Source organism: Rhinolophus sinicus, chromosome 14 (assembly GCF_057876585.1).
Source record: "Rhinolophus sinicus isolate RSI-liver-muscle chromosome 14, RSI-T2T, whole genome shotgun sequence".
Lineage (NCBI taxonomy): Eukaryota > Metazoa > Chordata > Mammalia > Chiroptera > Rhinolophidae > Rhinolophus > Rhinolophus sinicus.
Genome location: NC_142514.1, coordinates 118,556,351 through 118,576,656, shown reverse-complemented (window position 1 = coordinate 118,576,656; position 20,306 = coordinate 118,556,351). Strand labels below are relative to the sequence as shown.

Here is a 20,306-nt window from a genome sequence, read left to right as displayed (position 1 = left end):
CTTTTATCTTCTCTCCTGTCAACTACATGACTGACATTATTTATTTCATACAAACAACAGTATTCTCATGATTATGGTAATGTTTCACACTGAAAATATTATGTTAGTGGTGTCATTATTTTAGGTTCAACAGTCTCCAGAGATGTCCATGGTAGTTTCAACTTGACAACTGGAAAGTATGAAAAAGAATAAACCAAGCAAAGAAGCAAGTACAAATGGGATAAATTCAGACTTAAACTCATGATTTATTTCTTCTCAGGAAGGAGAATTCATTAAATGAGTTTCGTAAAGAGTTTGTTAAATGCATACTTCTGCTTCTATTAGGAATCCCAATCTATAAGTATATCCCAATCTATCCCAGGTGCAATTCTCCTAGACAGAGTTATTCACTCTTTTGTGTTCCCATAGCCCTGTGTGTACATCTCTATTATACCAGCAGCCACAAGATGTTACAATGATTTAGAAATGTTTCTCCTCCACTATCTAGTCTATGAGATCCTCCAAGGGAGACTATATTATATTTATCTTAGGATTTCTCTCATTGCCCAACACAATACCTAGCACATATCAACTGAGCAATTAATTGGATTTCATGTAATGTTGGCCTTAGTTTTTTTGCTTTAGAAGAGTCTTCCTGAACTTTGGTCATCATCCAAATCACTTGGGAACCCAAATCTCACAGCTCTGATTCAGTCCGTCAGAGACTAGGGAACCCGTATTTTTAAAATCTTCTCAAATACAAAGTAATATGACACTATTGAAGAGAATGTGGCAATAACTAGTAAAATTTTGCATGGATGTATGTATTGACCTAGCAATCCCATATCTAGACATCTATTTCTAAGAAAGACTAATAAAAATATGCAATGTTACGTGAATACACAAGATGTAGAACAGTGATTATATGCTCACAGACATATATTTCCTAAGAGTCTCTAAAAGAAATAATGGAAGAGTAAACTAATGACTTATAAAAACTGTTACCTACTGAGGAGGGAGAGAATGGAATATGTGAACAAATATAAAAGCAAGCTCTTTCTTAATGTATTTATTCCATAGTTTTGACTTAGGAAGTATATAAATGTTTTACATTAATTTTAAAATTAAACAAAAAGAAAAAAAGCAACCACCAAAAATAAGAATAAATTGAAAATAATGAAACTACCTATATATAAACCAGATGGTTGAAAGCTAATTTTTCTTTATAGAACGGTTTTAACCACATAGGTAAGTATTTCAAGTCAGCATGTTTACAGAATATCCCTCAGGGCGTACACACCAAGAACAAAATATACACCCCCCCAAAAAAAAAAAAAGTAACTACATTAATTGGTCTTCTTGTGAGTAGCATAACTAGTAGAATTCTCTTTGAACAGGCCAAAATATAAATATAAATGTTAAAAGTATTTTAAAATGTAAATTTTAATATATAAAATTTCTAAGTAAAATGAAATCTGTAATCTCTGATTTAGAAATACCAGTATGATTCATAGTTTGACATTTTTCCTAAAAATAACCTATTTTTTAGCTTTCTTAACTGCAAAGGTCTAGAAGAACAATGAACACCTTTAAAGGACAAATAATACCAAAAAAAAAAAAAAAAGAATAAATAACATAGAAATGTTTGCCTCCAAATTCCATTCACAGCTGAAAGGAAATTTCTTGAAGAAATGGTTGATTGAAGATCACAAGTAGCAAATGGACAAGATGAGCCTAGGTCTTCTTAATGTGGCCATAAAAACTACCATTTAAGTGGGATAACGTGATCTCAAAAAGAACATTGACAGCAATTGAATACAACACAGGTAATATCTAAAATTCTGTGATTTAAACTAATATAAACAAAAATCTTTGGTTATCTTTTCTAGATGTAAGAGTCATCATTCTGAGAATTGTTATAAAAATATAAAGAGGGAAAGAAATATGTATCCTACCTTCTTGTAAGGACTGTACTTTAGGATAATCAAATAGCTGATGAAGGACGGCTCTACTTTGTAAAAGAATCACAGCTAATAAATGCAAAAGGAATAATAGAATTAAAAAATAATAACGTGGGACACTCTTCAGTATGATGATCCAGTTTATTTCATAGGTCAATAACATGGGGTGGGGGAAAGAAGGCAGAGGTGGGATTCCTCTTTAAATGAAACTTAAGAAATGTAATAGGCAGCAGAGCTGCCCCGGGTCTGCAGGGAAATGCAGTAGACACGCTGGCTGGGAAGTCAGACAACGCTCATGGCAGGAGGAGGAGACCGCAGATTTGGGGCTTTACAACAGGGAGTTTAAATGGCTGCCAAGAAAGGAGGGACGTTTCGGGCAGAGCGACCACCACACCAAGGCACTAAGCTGGGAGGACGTGGAGCGTTTGCGGCACAAGCCGGACCCTGGGTAGAACTTGGCTACGGTTTAGGAGACGGGACGGAGAGGAGTCTGGGGAGTTGGGTCAGGGCCACGCTATGAGCCGCCATGATTGTCAAAGTGAGGAAGGGAGCCCATAGTCCCCAAACACTGGGGGCCCAGGGAGGCTTTGGGGCGGGGGGACTTCACCCACCTCCTCTGCATGAAAACGAGCCAGCAGGGCCGGGGGTGGGGCAGGGGGTTTATCTCAGAACGTAGACTAGGGATCTAGTATTACATACTATATGTGAAATGAAGTAACTAATAATAAGGAATGAGTTAAAATATAGACTGTATCTTTTGGAATTAGACCAATTTTTTGCAAGGTTGCAACTTCGTTTATCTCCTGGTGCACAATGAGTTTACTTGGTTTTTGTTTGTTTTCCCCTCTTTTCTAACCAGCTACGGTGAATTCTGGGAGGGGACAGAATTCCCAGTTTCTGTAACTCACTGCCCATGGGAGGGTGCAGTGAGCTGGGTCTCCATCACCTTATGTGGATGAGGCTCATCCAGGGCTCTGCAGAGGACAGTGGGGGTGAGCGTCCCACAGAGCCATGTGTGGTCCTGAGCCCTCTTCCTTCCCCAGACTGAGGTCAGAGAGGTGAGCTGTCCTCACACACAGTTCAAAAGAACCTCTTAGGAATCACACATGACAGGTTGGTAAAGACTGTTTTCATCCAGCAGTGACTGAAATCTATTCACATTTTTGTTTTCATTTTAAAAATATGAAAAAGGCAGACAGAAACTACAGTATACTAAATTGTACATATCAGAATATTTTGAAATACATTTCATATTTAAAACACTGATTTTTAAAATCAAAGAGAATGATGTCAGCAAATGAGAGACAGGGAAACTTTGTGTCTCATCTCACTCCAGGAGCAAGAACTAAACAAGAAACAGACTAAAATAACATTATAAGAATTAGGGAAATTAGTCAAGGATCTACAATAACCAAGCAAATGTTCAATCAAGAAAAAGCCACATTTGAAATGTAGGTAATTTTGTGGCATTTTTAATCATCAGTGCAGTGCTGTGCAGCTTGAGTAAAGTGACAGCCAGATCCCCAGTCCCTGTCTGCAAACCGGGAGAGCAGAACAGACCTATTTACAATGTTCTATCTAATCCACCTGCAGGTTGCCAAATAAATAAATATAAAAAAGAAATGTAATAAAATGCAAACACCCTGTTCAAATAAATTGTTCAAAATAAGTGATATTTGTTAAACAACAAGGGAATATAGAATATGGACTAGATAGAATATGATATGCTAATTTTGTTAGGTGTGCTAATGTAGTGTATATATATATATATATATATATATATACATATATATACTTTTAGGAAAATATATATATGTTTTTTTAGGGAAAAAAAAAAATATATATATATATATATACTTTTAGGAAAAAATATGTAATGACACGATGGCAGGGATTTACTTTAAAACATCACAGAGAAAAAAAGAGGAAGAAGTTAGGCAGGCAGGCGGGAAGGTAGGAAGGAAGGAAGGAAGGAAGGAAACAAGAAGAAGAAAAAAAATTTTTTAAGAAATAGATGTGCACCTAGGAACACAACATCAAACTAAATGAGGCAAAAACTAGTAGAACTGCAAGGAGAAAAAGACGACTCCACCGTAGTTGAAGATTTCAACACCCCTCTATCAGAAATGGACATACCCAGCAAGCAGAAAATCAGTAAGAACATAGTTGAACTCAATAACACCATCAATCAATTGGATATAATTGGCATTTATAGTCTAATTCATCCAACATCAGAGGAATGCATGTTCTTTTCTGGCTCACATGGAACATTTACCTAGATAGACTACAATCTGGGCCATAAAATACACCTGAACAAATTTAAAAGAATCAAAGTCAGACAGTATCTGTTCTCAGACTACGATGGAATTAAACTAGGAAACAAAAATAGGAAGATAACTAGAAAAACCCCAAATATGTGGATATTAAATAATACACTTCTAAATAACATGCATCAACGAAGAAATCTCAAGAGAAATTTAAAAATATTTTTGACTAAATGAAAATGGAGATACAACCTGTTAAAACGTGTGGGATTCAGCAAAAGCAGTGCTTAGAAAATTATAGCATTGACTGCATATATTAGAAAAAAAGAAAAATCTAAGATCAAAAATCTAAGTTTCCACCTTAGGAAATTAGAAGAAAAGGAAAATTAACACAAAATAAGCAGAAGAAAATAAATCATGTGAATTAGAGCAGAAATCAATGAAATTGAAATCAGGATCAATGAAGAAAATCAACAAAATCAAAAGCTTGTTCTTTGTAACAATCAATAAGACCAATATGCTTCTGGTCAGGATAACTAAGAAAAAAAAGATAAAGGACACAATTATCAATATCAGATATGAAAGATGGGACATCATTTTAGAGCTTATAGACATTAAAAGGATAATAAAGGAATACTACGAACAATTCTATGCCCACAAATCTGATAACCTGGATAAAATGGATCGATTCTTTGAAAAAAGAAAGTTTTCCAAAACACATGCAAGAAATAAGACAATCTGAATAGAAAGCACCAGGCCCAGATGGGTTCACTGGTGAATTCTACCAAACATTTAAGGAAGAAATTTTACCAATTCTCTACATTCTCTCTCAGAAGATAGAAGCCAAGGGAATACTTCATCATTCTTTCTATGAGGCCAGCATTACCCTAATACAAAAACCAGATAAAGACATTGCAAGAAAAGAAAACTAAATAGAATTCAAAAATGTCCAAAAAGAATTATACACAACAACCAAGTAGGATTCACCCCAAGTATGCAAGGCTGGCTCAACATTCAAAAATCAGTTACTGAAATTTATTACATCAACAGGCTAAGAAAGAAAAATTAACATCATATCAATATATGCAGAAATAACACAACAAAATCCAACACCCATTTATTATAAACACTCTCAGTAAATTAGGATTAGAGAGTAACTTATTCAACTTGATAAGGAATATATAAAAAAAAAATCTACAATTAACATCATACTTGGTGGTGAGAAACTAGAAGCTTTCTGCTAAGATTGGAACAAAGCAACTAGGATTTCTGGGTGGGAATTCCCACAAGTTCTCTGGAATTGTTTTCACTTTCTCATTCCCAAATCCCGAGAAAAGTTGGTCGGGAAATCGGGAAAATCAGCTCCTTGAACCCAGTAATACCCACAATAGGAAATAAAGGTACTACTCACAATGTATCTCTTAGACATTTTTCCTATTTATCGCTAGGGTTTCTGGGCGGAAATTTTTCTGGGCGGGACTTCCCACCCGTTCTCAGGAAATATTTTTCACTTTTCCGTTCCCAAATCCTGAGAAAAGTTGGTCGAGAAATCGGGAAAATCAGCTCCTTGAACACAAGTGGTTGGTAGCATCAGCTGTCACTTTGTGGAAACGATTCATCGTGGAGAACAGAAAACAGTTTGTATCTCAGGATTCGGGAATAGGAAAGTAAAAAAAATTCCTGAGAACAGGCAGGAATTCCCACCCGGAAACCATAAAAGCAACTATGTTTCACATCACTACTCCTTTTCACCATTCTACTGAAGTCCTAGCAAGTGGAATAAGACAAGAAAAGAAAAGTATACATATTGCAAAGAAATAAAATTGTCTTTGTTCACACTGGGCATAATCATCTATGTAGAAAAAATTTTAAATAACCAATAAAAAAACTGGAACTAATAAGCAATTATAGCAAGGTTGCAGGTTATAAGGTCAATATACAAAGTCAATTTTTTCCCTATATACCAGCAATAAACAAGAGGAATTTGAAGTTAAAAACACAATACCATTTATATTAGCACCCCATATAATAAAATATGTACACAATCTATATGAGGAAAGCTATAAAACTCTGATGAACAAAATCAAAGAACTAAATAAATGGACATAGTACATGTTCGTGGACAGGAAGACTCAATATTGTCAAGATGTCAATTCATCCCAACTTGATCTATGGATTCAATTCAATCTCATCAAAATCCAAGAAACTATTTTATGGATATTGACAGAGAGATTCTAAAGTTTATATGGAGAGGCAAAAGACCCAGAATAGCCAATACAATACTGAAGGAAAAAAACAAAGTTGGAGAACTGACACTACCTGACCTCAAAACTTACTGTAAAGCTACAATAATCAAGACAGTATGGTATTGGGGTAAGAATAGACATATAGATCAATGAAACAGAATAGAGAGCCCGGAAATAAACTCACATAATTATAGTCAACTGTTCTTTGACAAAGAAAGAAAAGCAATGTAATGGAGAAAAGACAGTCTTTTCAAGAAATGCTACTGGAACAACTGGACATTCATTATTAAATCTATAATTGCTCTAAACATAAATAGATTAAGTTCTCCAATCAAAAAGTATGGAGTGGCCAGATAGCTAAAGTAAGAAGACCCAACTATATACTTCTTCCAATAGATTCACTTAAGCTTTAAGGACACACATAGGTTCAAACTGAAGGGATGGAAGAAAGATATTCTATGCAAGTGAAACCAAAGGAAGCAGGGGTAGCTATAGTATATCAGACAAAATAGACTTTAACTCAAAATCTGTAACAAGGGATGAAGAAGATCTTATGTAATGATAAAGAGGTCAATTCATCAAGAGGATATAACAGTCGTAAGTATATATGCACCCAACATGGGAGCACTTAGCTATATTAAGAAATTACTAACAGATCTGAAAAAAGGAAATAGACAACAAATACAAAGATTATCTTATTGATGGTAGATCATCAATAAGGAGACATTGGATTTGAACTATTACTTAGACCAAATGGACTCACCTGACATAAACAGAATATTCCATATACTATAACAGCAGAATACACATTCTTCTCAAGCGTACATGAAACATTATCCAGTATATTACATGTTAGGTCAGAAAACATGTCTTAGCAAATTTAAGAAGATTGAAATCATATCAAGTACCTTTTCTGACCACAATGGTATGAAACTAGAATCAACAACAGGAATAAAGCTGAAAAATTACAAATGTGTGGAAATTAACATACTTCATGTAACCATTGTGTCAAAGAAGAAATCAAAAGGTGTTGCGTCCCACAAGACGAGGGTTGTGGGGAGCGAGGAGGGCGGCACAGGGTTAAGAAAAGACAGTAACCATGACTAGAGTGCAAGTGGGGCCAAGGGATTCCAGCCTCAAGGACTGAGCCCCAAATCACGCCTATGCATAGGTTTTATTAGTTAGGTGGGGAAGTAATGGAGACAAAGCTTGTCAATCTCAAGATCTGTGAATCCCATATATTATAATACGAAATTGATTTAAGCCAATCACCCTTGCCTGCAGGCAGCTGAACAGTAAGTCTCAGGATGTATGTACTTCCCCAAGGGACAAAACCTTTATGCATATGAATAGATGGAGATCACATCATTGAATCTCTTCCCTTGCAGGTTGTGGGAAGGAATACAGCCACAGAGGCAGAGTCTCTCTTTAGCTGGGGGAAGGTAGGGGGCTGTGCCCATCTCTATGAACCCCGTGGGTTCTCCTGTTGGTCCCCACTTTATTGCGCCTGACTTGAATTGTCCCCCCATGGGGAATCTTACTCATCATTGGCTGACCAGCCATCTTTCTGGGGCCAAACTGGGAGACAAGGTGTAAGCACAAAGGTAAAGCAAAGTCCCTGAAAGGATCTGTCTCACAGACTCTCCTTTCTTTAGGGGCAGGTACGAGGAGACAGACGGGTAGGCTGCTGTGTGGCAACAAAAAGAGAAATAAAATAATATCTTGAAAGAAACAAAAATGGAAACACAACATACTAAATCTATGGGGTACCACAAAACATTTCTAAGAAAGAAGTTTATAGCAATAAATGCCTACATTAAGAAAAAAGAAATATTCAAATAACCTAACTTTACACTCAAGAAACTTAAAAAGAAGAACAAACTGAGCTCAAAGTTAGCAGAAAGAATAAAATAATTAAAATCAGAGTTGAAATAAATGAAATAGAAACCAGAAAAACAATGGAAAAGATCAGTGAAACTAAGAGCTGTTTTATTAAAAGAGAAACAAAATTGACAGACATTTAAGTAGACTAAGAAGAAAAGAGAGAAGACTCAAATAAAATCAGAAATGAAAGAGAAGACATTACACTGGAAACAACCAAAATGTAAAGGATTATGTAAAAGACTACTGTGAACAATTATATACCAACAAATCGTATAAACAAGAAGAAATGGATAAACTCCTAGAAACATAAACAGCTTACCAGAAGGAATTATGAAGATGTAGAAAATCTGAACAGACCAATGGTGAGTAAGGAGATTGAATTTGTAATCAGAAAACCCCCAACAAAGAAATGCCGAGAACCAAATTTACCACTGGTAAATTTTACCAAATATTTTTAAAAGAATTAACACCAATTCTCAAAATCTTCCAAAAAATTTAGGGATGGGAATATTCTTAGACTCATTTTACAAAGTATTACTTTGATAGCAAAGCCAGATAAGGACATTAAAGAAAACTATAAACCAGTATCCTTGATGAACGTAGATGCAAAAGTTCTCAACAAAATACTAGCAAACCAAATTCAACAGTACATTGAAAGAATCACACATCATGATCAAATGAGATTTATCCCTGGATTACAAGAATGGTTTAACATATGCAAATCAGTAAATGTAATGTACCACATTAATAAAATGAAAAACAGAAAGAAATCATGTGGTCAGCTCAATAGATGCAGAAAAAGCATTTGACAAAATACAACCTCCTTTAAGGATAAAAACTCTCAGTAAGTTGGGTATAGAAGGGCATACCTCAACATAAAAAAAGGCCAAGTATGACACACCCACAGCTAACAGCATACTTACCAAAGGTTGAAAACTTCTCATCTGAAAACAGGAATAAGACCAAGGCCCACTCTCAACACTTCTATTCAACATAGTGCTAGAAGTTCAAGCCAGACCAATCAGGCAAGTAAACAAACAAACAAACAAACAAACAAAAAAAAGCATCCAAATCGGAAAGGAAAAAGTAAAATTGTGCGTGTTGGCAGATGCTATGATCTTATAAATAGAAAATCCTAAAGATTCCACCAAAAAAAATTGTTAGAACTAATCAATGAATTCAGGAAAGTTGCAAAACACAAAACCAATATCCAGAAGTCAGTTGTATTTCTATATATTAAAAACAAATTATCTGAAAGTGAATAAAGAAAAAAAATTCATTTACAATAGCATGAAAAACAATAAAATTGGAAAAATTTAATTGTTTACATTGTTAAGAGGTGAAAGATCTGTACACTGAAAACTAAAATACTTTGGTGAAAGAAATTGAAGAAGACAAGTAAATGGAAAGATAGTCCATGTTCATGGATTGGAAGAATTATTAAAATATCCATATTGCTCCAAGCCATCTACAGAGCCAATAAATCCCTATCAAAATTCCCATAGCATTTTTCACAGGAATTGTTTAGAGAAGTAAAGTTGTTTAGAGAGGTAAAGAATTAAGAATTCAATATTAGACATGACAAGTTTGAAATAACTTAAATATCCAAGTAGGAATATCAAAGGGATAGTTGGATATAAAAGTAAGAGAGATCTAGACAATGGCTAAAAATATGTATTTGTAGATCAACAAAACTTAGGAAATATTTAAAAACTATAAGACTAAATGAGATTACTTTGGGATTGAATGTATCTAAAAGGGCAGAAAAGAGCAAAGGATTTAGTAGTCTTCAGGCACTACAAAATTCAGGTGTTAAGAAGATGAGGAGAAACCAGCAAACAAAACTTAGAAAGAATGGCCACTTACGTAGATCCCAAGGGCTCTGAAAGGGAAAGCAAAATATTGAGGGAGGGTCATTAGGTGAAATGGGGAAGGTATAACCTCTCATTTCCAGATATTAAAAACTTAAGAATTTCAACTTGACTGAGTCAGCACAGTACATTATCTCATGCCTTGCAAGACAGCAGCTTGTTTTCCTAAGGTGTTTTCTCATCTATGTTGCGTTATATGAGACTGTAAAAGATCAATCTAATATTTTAAAAAGCTAAAAGAAAATTCCTTACTACTCTGTCAGTTAGCATATATCAGTATTATCCTATTATTGAAAGAAATAGTTAGCATTGTGATCATAATAAGGTTTAAAATGACTTTATCTGTGTCCCTGAGTCAGCAACAGGAAATGAGTCTCATTCAAAAAAAAAAAAAAAAAAAAAAAGGAGGTAGAGTTTCAAGTACTCCTGAAACACAAAGAAGAAAATAAGGTACAGTTACCAGATTCAAACCTTGACATAATCTTCAATTAACTCTAACAGTACTTTCAAAAGATGGACTTTGACTTGGCCCATTTAATGAACAAATCCAATCAGCCACTCTATTAGTGAAAATTGAAAACAGACATTTTAAAAAAATTATTAAAATATAGCTAACATACACTATTATATTAGTTTCAGGTGTATATTATAGTTATTCAACATTTATATACCTACAGGAGTGCTCACCATGATAAGTTGAACAACCACCTGACACTACCACACTATCGCAGTATCATTGACTATATTTCCTGTGTTGTACATTAAATCACCATGACTTATTTGTTTTATGTCTGGAAATTTAAACCTCTTATGCCCCTCACCTTCCCCTCATTTTTTTAAATATTTCATTACAGTTGACATTCAATGTTATTTTATATTAATTTCAGGTTTACAGCATAGTGGTTAGACATTTATAAATTGAAGAAGTGATATTCCCCCGCCCCAACCGGTCTAGTACGCACCTGGTATTATCCATAGTTATTACCATATTATTGACTATATTCCCTATACTTTATATTACGTCTCTATGACTATTTTGTAACTAGCTGTTTGTGCTTCTTAATTCCTCCACCTTTTTCACCCGCCTTCCAACACACTCCTATCTATCACCCTGATAAATCTAGTATGCACCTAACACCATACATCATTATTAAAATATTATAGACTTTATTCCTTATGCTATACCCTACATACCGATGACTACTTTGTAACAACAAATTTGTACTTCATAATCCCTCCCCCTTTTTCACCCACCCACAAACCCCATCCCATCTGGCAACCATCAAAATGTTCTCTGGATCTATGAGTTTGTTTCTGATTTGTTTGTTTTATTCTTTAGATTCTACATATATGCAAAATCAAATTGCATCTGTCTTTCTCTGTCTGACATTCTACTCAGCACAATGTTCTCCAGGTCCATCCATGCCTCCACAGATGGCAAAAACCCGTTCCCTTCCCTGGTGGAGCAATATTCAATTGTGTATATGTAGTTATTCATTTATTGACAGACACCCAGGCTGCCTCCACATCTTGGTCATTGTAAACAATGCTGCAATGAACATGTGGATGCACATGTCCCCTCAAAATCGTGTTTTGGGTTTCTTCAAATAAATACCCAGATATGGGGAGGTCAGATGGCTCAGCTGGATAGAGCTAGAGCTCTTAACAACAAGGTTGCCTGTTCAATTTCTGCATGGAATGGTGGGCTGCACCCTCCACAACTAGATTAAAAACACGGCAACTGAACTTGGAGCTGAGCTGCACCCTCCACAATTAGGTTGAAGGACAATAACTTGACTTGGAGCTGATGGGTCCTGGAAAAAACACACTATTCCCCAATAGTCCCCAATAATTTTTCTTTTTTTAAATTTTGCCCACCTAACAAGAATTTAAAAAATAAAAAATAAAAATACCCAGATGTGGAAATACTGGGTCATGTCTCTTATTTTAGCCTTTGTTTTAAAGTCTGTTTTGTCTGGTATACATAACTATTGTCACTCCAGATTTTTTGTTTGTTTCCACTTTCATAAAATATCTTTTTCCCATCCATTCACTTTCAGTCTATGTGTATCTTTCAATCTGAAATGACTCTTGTAGGCAGCATATGTATGACTCTTATTTTTCTTATCCATTCAGCCATCCTGTGTCTTTTAATTGGAGTATTTAAACCATTTACATTGAAAGTAATTGTTGATAGATATGTAGTTATTGCCATTTTTCTTATTATTATTATTGTTATTTATTGTATTATTATTATTATTTTTTTTTTTTTTAAAGAAGTCCATCTAAGATTCCTTGTAATTCTGGTTTGGTGTTGATGAACTTACTCCTTTAGTTTTTTGTGGTCTGGGAAGCTCTTTATCTGTCCTTCAATCCTAAATAATAGTTTTGCTGGGTAGAGTAATCTTGGTTGTAGGTCTTTGCTTTTCATCACTTTGAATATTTAGTACCAATCCCTTCGGGCCTGCAAAGTTTCTATTGAGAAATCAGCTGAGAGTCTTATGTGAGATCCCTTGTAGATAACTAACTGCTTTTCTCTTGCTGCTTTTGATTCTTTTTTTGTCTTTAACCTTTGACATTTTAATTACGATGTGTCTTGATGTGGGCCTCTTTGGATTCATTTTTTTTGGGGGGTACTCTGGGTTTGTATATTCATTTTCTTTTCCAGGTTAAGGAAGTTTTCCACCATTATTTCTTCAAATAGGTTTTCAATCCCTGGATCTCTCTCTTCTCCTTCTGGTACCCCTATGGTGCAAATGTTGGTATTCTCAATGTTATCCCAAAACCCCCTTAAACTATCCTCATTTGTTTGGATTCTTATTTTCTTTTTTGCTGTTGTTTGCGTGTTTCCTGCCACCTTACCTTCTAAATCACTGATTCAAACCTCTGCTTCAGCTAATCTACTGTTGATTTTCTCTAATGTATTCTTTATTTCAGTTATCGTACTCTTCACTTCTGACTGGTTCTTTTTTATGTTTTCTATCTCCATTTTTATGTTTCCTATCTCTTTGTTGAAGTTCTCCCTGAGATCAGTGAGCATCCTTATAACCAGTGCCTTGAACTCAGTGACTGGTGGATTGCTTGTCTCCGTTTTGTGTAGTTCTTTTTTCTGGAGCTTTGTTTTGTTCCTTCATTTGGGATATATTTCTATGTCTCCTCATTTTGGCTGCCTCCCTGTGTTTTTTTTTTCTATGTATTAGGTAGGACTGTGTTGTCTCCTGGTGTAAGTAGAGTTGCGATATGTAATAGGTGTCCTGGTGGACCCAGTGGTGTGGTCTTCCTGGTCAGCTGAGCCAGGTGCTGCAGTTGTGTCCCCTGTGTAAGTTGTATGTGTCCTCCTGTTGTAGTTGAGCTTCAGTTCTATCGGCACATCAATGAGAGGGATTGACCCTGAGGCTGATTGGTTATGAGGACTGGTTATTACTACAGTGGAGGAGCTGTGCTGGGGCTGACTGTAGGGAACAGGATTCACTTTAGCAGGGCTCTGGTGGCTGCCTAGTGTGCCCTTTAGCTGGATCACCCCTGGTGGAAGCAGAGTGATGCTGAAACTGGTTTGAAGCTGGCCACCAGGTGTGCCAGCCCCAGGGCCACCTCACATGAGCCACAAAGCAATCTACAGATGGCCGCCACTTGTGCTGAGTTTGGAGGTGCCTCGAGAGGCCAACCTGCCAACCAAGACTGGCTGACACTAGTGCCAGGCGTAGGGCTACTCAGCAAAAGGTACAGGGCACACCTAAGCCAGATGCTGTTTGAGATTTGTGAACCTTTAAGAGATTTTAGGAAACTCTGCAGCATGAGCCAAGACAAGCTGTTTATATGGAAAAGCCATTGGAAGTGGCTTGGGTGGCCCAAAAGTTGGGTGGGGCCTGGTCTCAGAGAATCACCAGGGAGTGGTGAACAAACAGTATTAGCCTGGTGGATGGCAACTCAGATATGACATCTGCCTGTGTCTGCATGCCAGGAGGGGTGAGGGCTCAACAAAGAAACAATAGCTTCTGCCAGCTCCTCTATCTGGGAGTGAGCTGCTCCTCCAGCCCTCTCCCTGGAGTCAAACAACTCAGTTCCTCCCCATATGTCCCTGGTGACTTTTGAGCTACTGCCCCAGTGCTGGAGCTCAGAATGGGTGAGTCCATCAGCAAGTAAGTCTGTACACGCGCTCTTTAAGAGGAGCAGCTGGGACTGTAGCCACCTTCTGTCTCACTCAGCCACAATCTCTGCTGTTTTTCACAGCCAGAAGTTATGGAGTCTTCTCTTCCCAGCACTGAAACCCAGAGCTGGGAGCCTGGTGTGTGGCTGGGACTCCTCGCTCCTCCGGGGGGGGGGGGGGGGGGGGGGACCTCCCAAGCTACGATATCCCTCCCAATTTTTATCTACCAAACGTGGGTGTGGGACCAGCCAGTTCCACATCTCTGCTCCTCCTACCTGCCTCGAGGTGGCTTCTTCTGTGTGTCTGTATTTGTATGGGTTTTGGTTCAGCTAGGCCTCAGGCAATTTTCAATGATGATTGTTCTGTAGTTTAGTTGTAATTTTGATGTGGTCGTGAGAGGAGGCAAGCACAGTCTTTACTTATTCTGCCATCTTTACTTGATCTCGACATCTTTAAGAATGCTAAATAATTAATTGCAGAGGGAATTCAAAAAGCATACCACTATAGAAACTATTTTATATTCAATATCACAACTGGTTTTTTTTGGTTTTTTTTTAATGGATTGGTAACAGTTTTTCTTTGATAACCAACTTTCAACTCGAGCTCAGGAGAAAATCCATCACACTGGAATCTTGTTACCTCTCAGCTAAGTCCATAGAATCAGATTCATGAGAAAATAAATGTCAAATTACCTCCGTTTAATGAGAAGCTGAGGTATCAGCCACCTACATAAGTTTAAGCATGAATTCCTTGTATGAAATGGCTTTTGGTTCATTTAAGGTACCTTTGAATACTAATGCTGAGTGAATAGAAGCTGAATAATCTTCTCTATGTTCAAGTCAATAAAGGTACATACTGCATTATAGAATCAGCCAGTAAAACACAGATCACTGAAATGGGACACTGGATCATATTATATAGCCTTTGCAAGATCTTAATCCAAGCATTCCCCTAAATCTTACTAGAATCAAAACCAATTGTTATTACTGAGGTATCTGATTGCTATATAACTAGAGAAATTCTCATGACAAACTCCTCATCATCTCTCAATGCCTAGTACACATTACTTTTCCATGAAGTTTTTTTTTAATTCCCCACTCCTAATCTCTCCCTTCTGCCTTTGCACAGATTCACATCGCTTTGATAGCACTTATTCACATTTTCCTGTAATCATCCACTTACAAGTCTATTGCTCACAATCTGTAAAGTTAATCATTACTCTATTCCCAGACCACCGGTTAGTCCTACAACATAATGGGTCTCTCTAATCATCTCTGGAATGAATGACTGAATGAACATAGCCATTTGATGAGGTGTAAAAAATTGTGCTGTGCAGGTAGTATATATGCTAGAGCTTTTCTGAGGGGAGCCAGTCTGCATTTTATGCTTAGTTCTCCCCTTGCTCTATCCTGTTTTGCTCACTTCCCTCCTCTTCCAATGAATCACTTGAACAAGAATCTTCATCTCAGGTTCTCCTTCAAGGTAATTGGACCCAACATAGCTGGTACTGAAAGTGGTTCTAAGAAGCAGACTCTATGGCTGGGATTGTGGAGTGGCTCAGTCACTGGCTGGATGGCAATGACAGCCTATCAGTGGTGGGAAGTGATAAATTTTACAGTTCATGGCGTGCTCTAAAGGTGCAACTGCTAAGACCTTCATCCGCTGTGCACTGGAAATGGATACAGGCAAAAGAGAAGCACTAGCTGGTACAATGTCTTGGGCTTGAGAGGTCAGAGATAAACAGCAGCTATAAGGACTATAAAATGTGATGGCTTTTCTTAAGTGCCACTGATTCATTGAAGAGAGAACACGACAGGCTTGAATCTATTAGTCAACAACAATTTAAAGCAAAGAGGGAGAGTCAGAGGGCAGCATTGAAAGAGATACTCATCTCCTGCAGCCAGAAGACAGACATAAAAAAATCTGTCACAGGGCTTAACTGAAAGAGAAGCAGAGCTTCAGAAATGGCTATGTTCTTAGCCCAGGCAGGCCTCCTATGCCAAAGCATAGGGAAGAAATAGGATCCTTGATAGGGAAGGAATAGGATCCTGTGGCCTGAGATAGGGATGTCTGGATAAATGAAAATTGTGCTACCCAACTAATAGCAACAGAATAGGGTTATTTTAAGCATTCAAGGAAATTACTTAACCATGTTTGGGACATGGAGTATACTTGAAAACCTGGCTGGTCGTATTTTTCACAGATAAACAAGGTCTGTTTTTTTGTTTGTTTTTGTGCGTGTTTTTTAATCTGCCTGTTTTGGACAAAACAGATTTGGAAAGATGACACAGGATGGGTGGGCAATTGTCTTAATCTAAAACTATGTATACGAGATATTTTTAGACTACACTAATACAGTAGATTGGAGGTACATGTGGCTATTTAAAATTAAATTTTAATGAATTAAATAAAATTTAAAAATCAGTTTCTCAGTTGTATTACCTACATTTCAGTTGCTCAGTAGCCACATGGGGCTGGTGGCTACTGTGATAGCACAGAGAGACAGCATTTCCATCATTACAGAAAGTTCCGTCAAATAGCATTGCTCCAAATTATGTCAGCTTTGCAACGGAAAAGAATGTTGTTCCTTGAGAGTGATTTATAAGTATAGTAGCTAATAGCACTTATGCCTACATCAGAGTGGATGGTCCTTAATTGTATTGCCTTCTTATTCCTCAGAGATTGAAATTTAAATGAAACAATCCTTGCAGAACTTTGATCTTGTTGAATGTGACAAGAAGTGTTAGTCTACTCAGTTAGCATCATTAATGAGAATACCACTTACGGGATTTCTATAGTCATTAGGAAACATTTACATTATACTGAGTCTGCTAATTTCCATTGGGAGTTTCCCTAATTATTGTAATGCTGTCCTTCAGCTATCATTTGAATATAGTGACAATGCAGAAGCCAGCTTAGATCATTTTTAAATTTATTTTGTAATATCATATTAATCCTTTCCCATTTAATACTTCCTACCTTTAATTCTAAATCCTGTCAGCAACTTCCGATGTATGGTTAGCAATACTTATGCCATTTGCAAATGATCACATTCCTTTCATATAAGAGAGCTTATCTCAGATTTTTTTTTTCCCCCTGAAAAGGTTTTTATACGCTACACTCCCGGTGCTCAGTCCTTCTTGGCTGCTGCCTTCCTCATGGCTGCAGGGATGTTGCTCAGCTTCTCTCTCTTCCACTTGGCACAGATGTGTGTCCTCACACTTTTCTTGATGAACGTTAGCGCCCTCTTGTCCTTAGACACCTTGAGCAGCTCCATGGCGCCGTCACTCATGGTGACAAAGCCACACACCTTTCGGATCACATCGCGCATAAACTTGGTGTGTTTGGTGAGGTGCCCATGGCGGCAGCTGTGCTCAGCTTGCTGACCTTGTGGCCCTGTTGAGGCCCATGGCCATGAGGTGCCACGGAGCCATGGCTGCTGCTCCTCAGTGGCTGCTGTGGCTAAAGCCAGGTTTAATTTTATCAAGAATAAAATCTGCCCTTCCTGTTTCTTTTGCATTTCTTCACAGCATCTTGAACACTTGATGCTCAATTGTTGTTTATTGGGTGGAGAATGGATTTATTTACCAACAGACAAGTTCTGTGGTTGGCAATATTTAAACTATAGAAGTCATGCAAAATCTTGCATCTTTTATGTTTGAAGAAGATAAGTCTGATCCTGCCTCTATTCTTTTCTCTAATCCATTCTGGTTATAAGACCTGTTCTGTATAATCATTATATATAAATTGTATATGTTTATATTTAACAGCTTTATGGTACTAATCAAAACTATAAAATCAGAACTTTTTTTTTATCACTGAATGCTAAGTTTGTCATTTAACTATACATATATTTTTTTTTTCGTTTCCCTGCAGTTATTTAGATGTAACATAAGATAAATCTATAAGATAAATATCACAAATGTATATGTTGTATATTAGAGTAGAAAATTCAAATACATAAAAGTATGAAAAATGTGTCGCAAAAAATTAAATGAAATAGAAAAAAATAGGTATTCATTCTCATCCTGTCTTATTTTGGTGGATGGGGAATAGCCATGCAAAATCACTGATATGCAAAATTTCAACAACTTTATATGGAACTCTCTCCAAAACCACAAAATCTAGACAAGTATGGATTTAACAAAGAAACTTGACCTGTTGTGTTAAATAATAATTGTTTACATGGTACGACTTAATGACTACTGATTAGGCAGGCCAGGCTAGGTTTTGCTGCAATAACAAATAATCCAATCTTAGTGGTTTGTAACACACAATTTTGTTTCTGATCAAGAAGCCTACCTATCAGGGGTCAGTCACTGCTCTGCTCTGCATCATCTTCACTCCAAGATCCAAGCTTATGGAACAGCCTTGATCTGGTGGTAGAGGGAAGGAAGACATTGAAAACCACATGCAGGCTTTTAAAGTTTTCCCCAGCGAGTAACGCCTGCCACTTCCACCATGATTCATTGTCAACACCAGTCCTGTCCCCACTCCTAAGTTTAGTAGGACAGAAATGTATAAAAACCCTTCAAGGAGGGGCACAAAAAGGGAGAAAAACAAAATATTTGCTTATAATGCTACAAGCTGCCCCAACTACCAAGTAGCCAATTTATTCCAAAATGTGTATGTACATCCTTGCTGCCTTGCCTGATTGTTTCCATTTCATTATATTATCTTTAGCTGATTTTCATTAAAATTTAAATATGCCACATTTTAGGCTCTGAACCTAAAAAGAAATTGCAGTTTTCCGGATGTTCTGCAACAGAGCTTTCCAATCCAGTTTTACCAGTAATAAAGCTAATACTTTAATTTGTTCCTAACTTCCATGGCTATTTCCGGTCTCTAATATGGACCAGAACTTGAAAGAGAGCAGAGTGACTAAGGATAGCCTGAGGCCCCAAATCTACCTGACAGTCTTATTCATGTGCCTTCTGATCAGAGAATGACTTTCTCTGGAAAGGAAACTCATCCACACAAAGAGGATTTCGTACACTTTATCTCATTTAATCCTTCAAGAACCCTGTCCAGTAAGTGTTATTATTGTCATTTAACAGGTGATAAAACTGAGACTCAGATAACCTAAGTCAGTGGCTCAGAGCAGGGATTTAAACCTGTTGCGACCTGCACAACACAAGCAGTGGGGGAAAGCGAGGGAGGCGGCAAGGGCTAAATTATATTATAGAAATAAAGAGACCAGAGACACTGAATGCAGAGAAACCACAGAGGACCAAGGGACTCACAGCCTCAAGAGACTGGAGCCCCGAATCGGTTCGTCGTGGGTATTTATTGCTTTTTTACAATAGGCATCACATGATTCTGGGCAGGGTCTGTAAAACTCTTACACCACTAATACAATTAGCATGTTCCCAATATCCAATCATATTGTCCCAAAGCAACCTGTGCATGCTGTCCCCATGTGAACAAGGTGCGGTGTGTACAATCCCTGGGGGAGCAGGTCTCTCATGGCAATCATCCCATGAGCCAAGTGGGGAGTGAGATGGTTTCACTCAATTAATCATTCCTTAGCACAATAGGGTGCTGGTCACTTGAAGCAGGAGTCAGCAGCTCCCAGGAAACATTGGAGGAGGGGCATCCCTCCTAGTTTCAAAGGCTAACTCATGGGGGTCCCTAGGGTCCCGTCTGGCTTAAGTCGTCCCTCCCTTGAGGAAACTTACTCGTCTTTGACCGCAGACCCAGCATACTGGGACCAAGAGAGGAGACCTATAAAACTCAACCCCTAAGAGGGACAACCCGCAACCCTCTTTCCCTAAGGAAAGGATGGTAGGGACAAGTGGCTAGGCTGCTGTGTGACAACATAAACCTATGCCCTATCAGCTACCTCACCTCATCCAATCCTTTTAGTGCCAAAAGTGTAAGCATCCTTTAAGACCCAGATCTGATGTCATATTCTCATAGAATGTGTCATTGTCCATCTTCCCTCCCACCACCGT

At 37.4% G+C, this 20,306-nt stretch overlaps 1 pseudogene; it reads right to left on the bottom strand.

Moving 5' to 3' along the window:
- Nucleotides 1-17,482: 17,482 nt before the first annotated feature.
- Nucleotides 17,483-17,786, bottom strand: LOC148755811 (large ribosomal subunit protein eL36 pseudogene; annotated as a pseudogene).
- Between the last annotated feature and the right edge of the window lie 2,520 nt (nucleotides 17,787-20,306).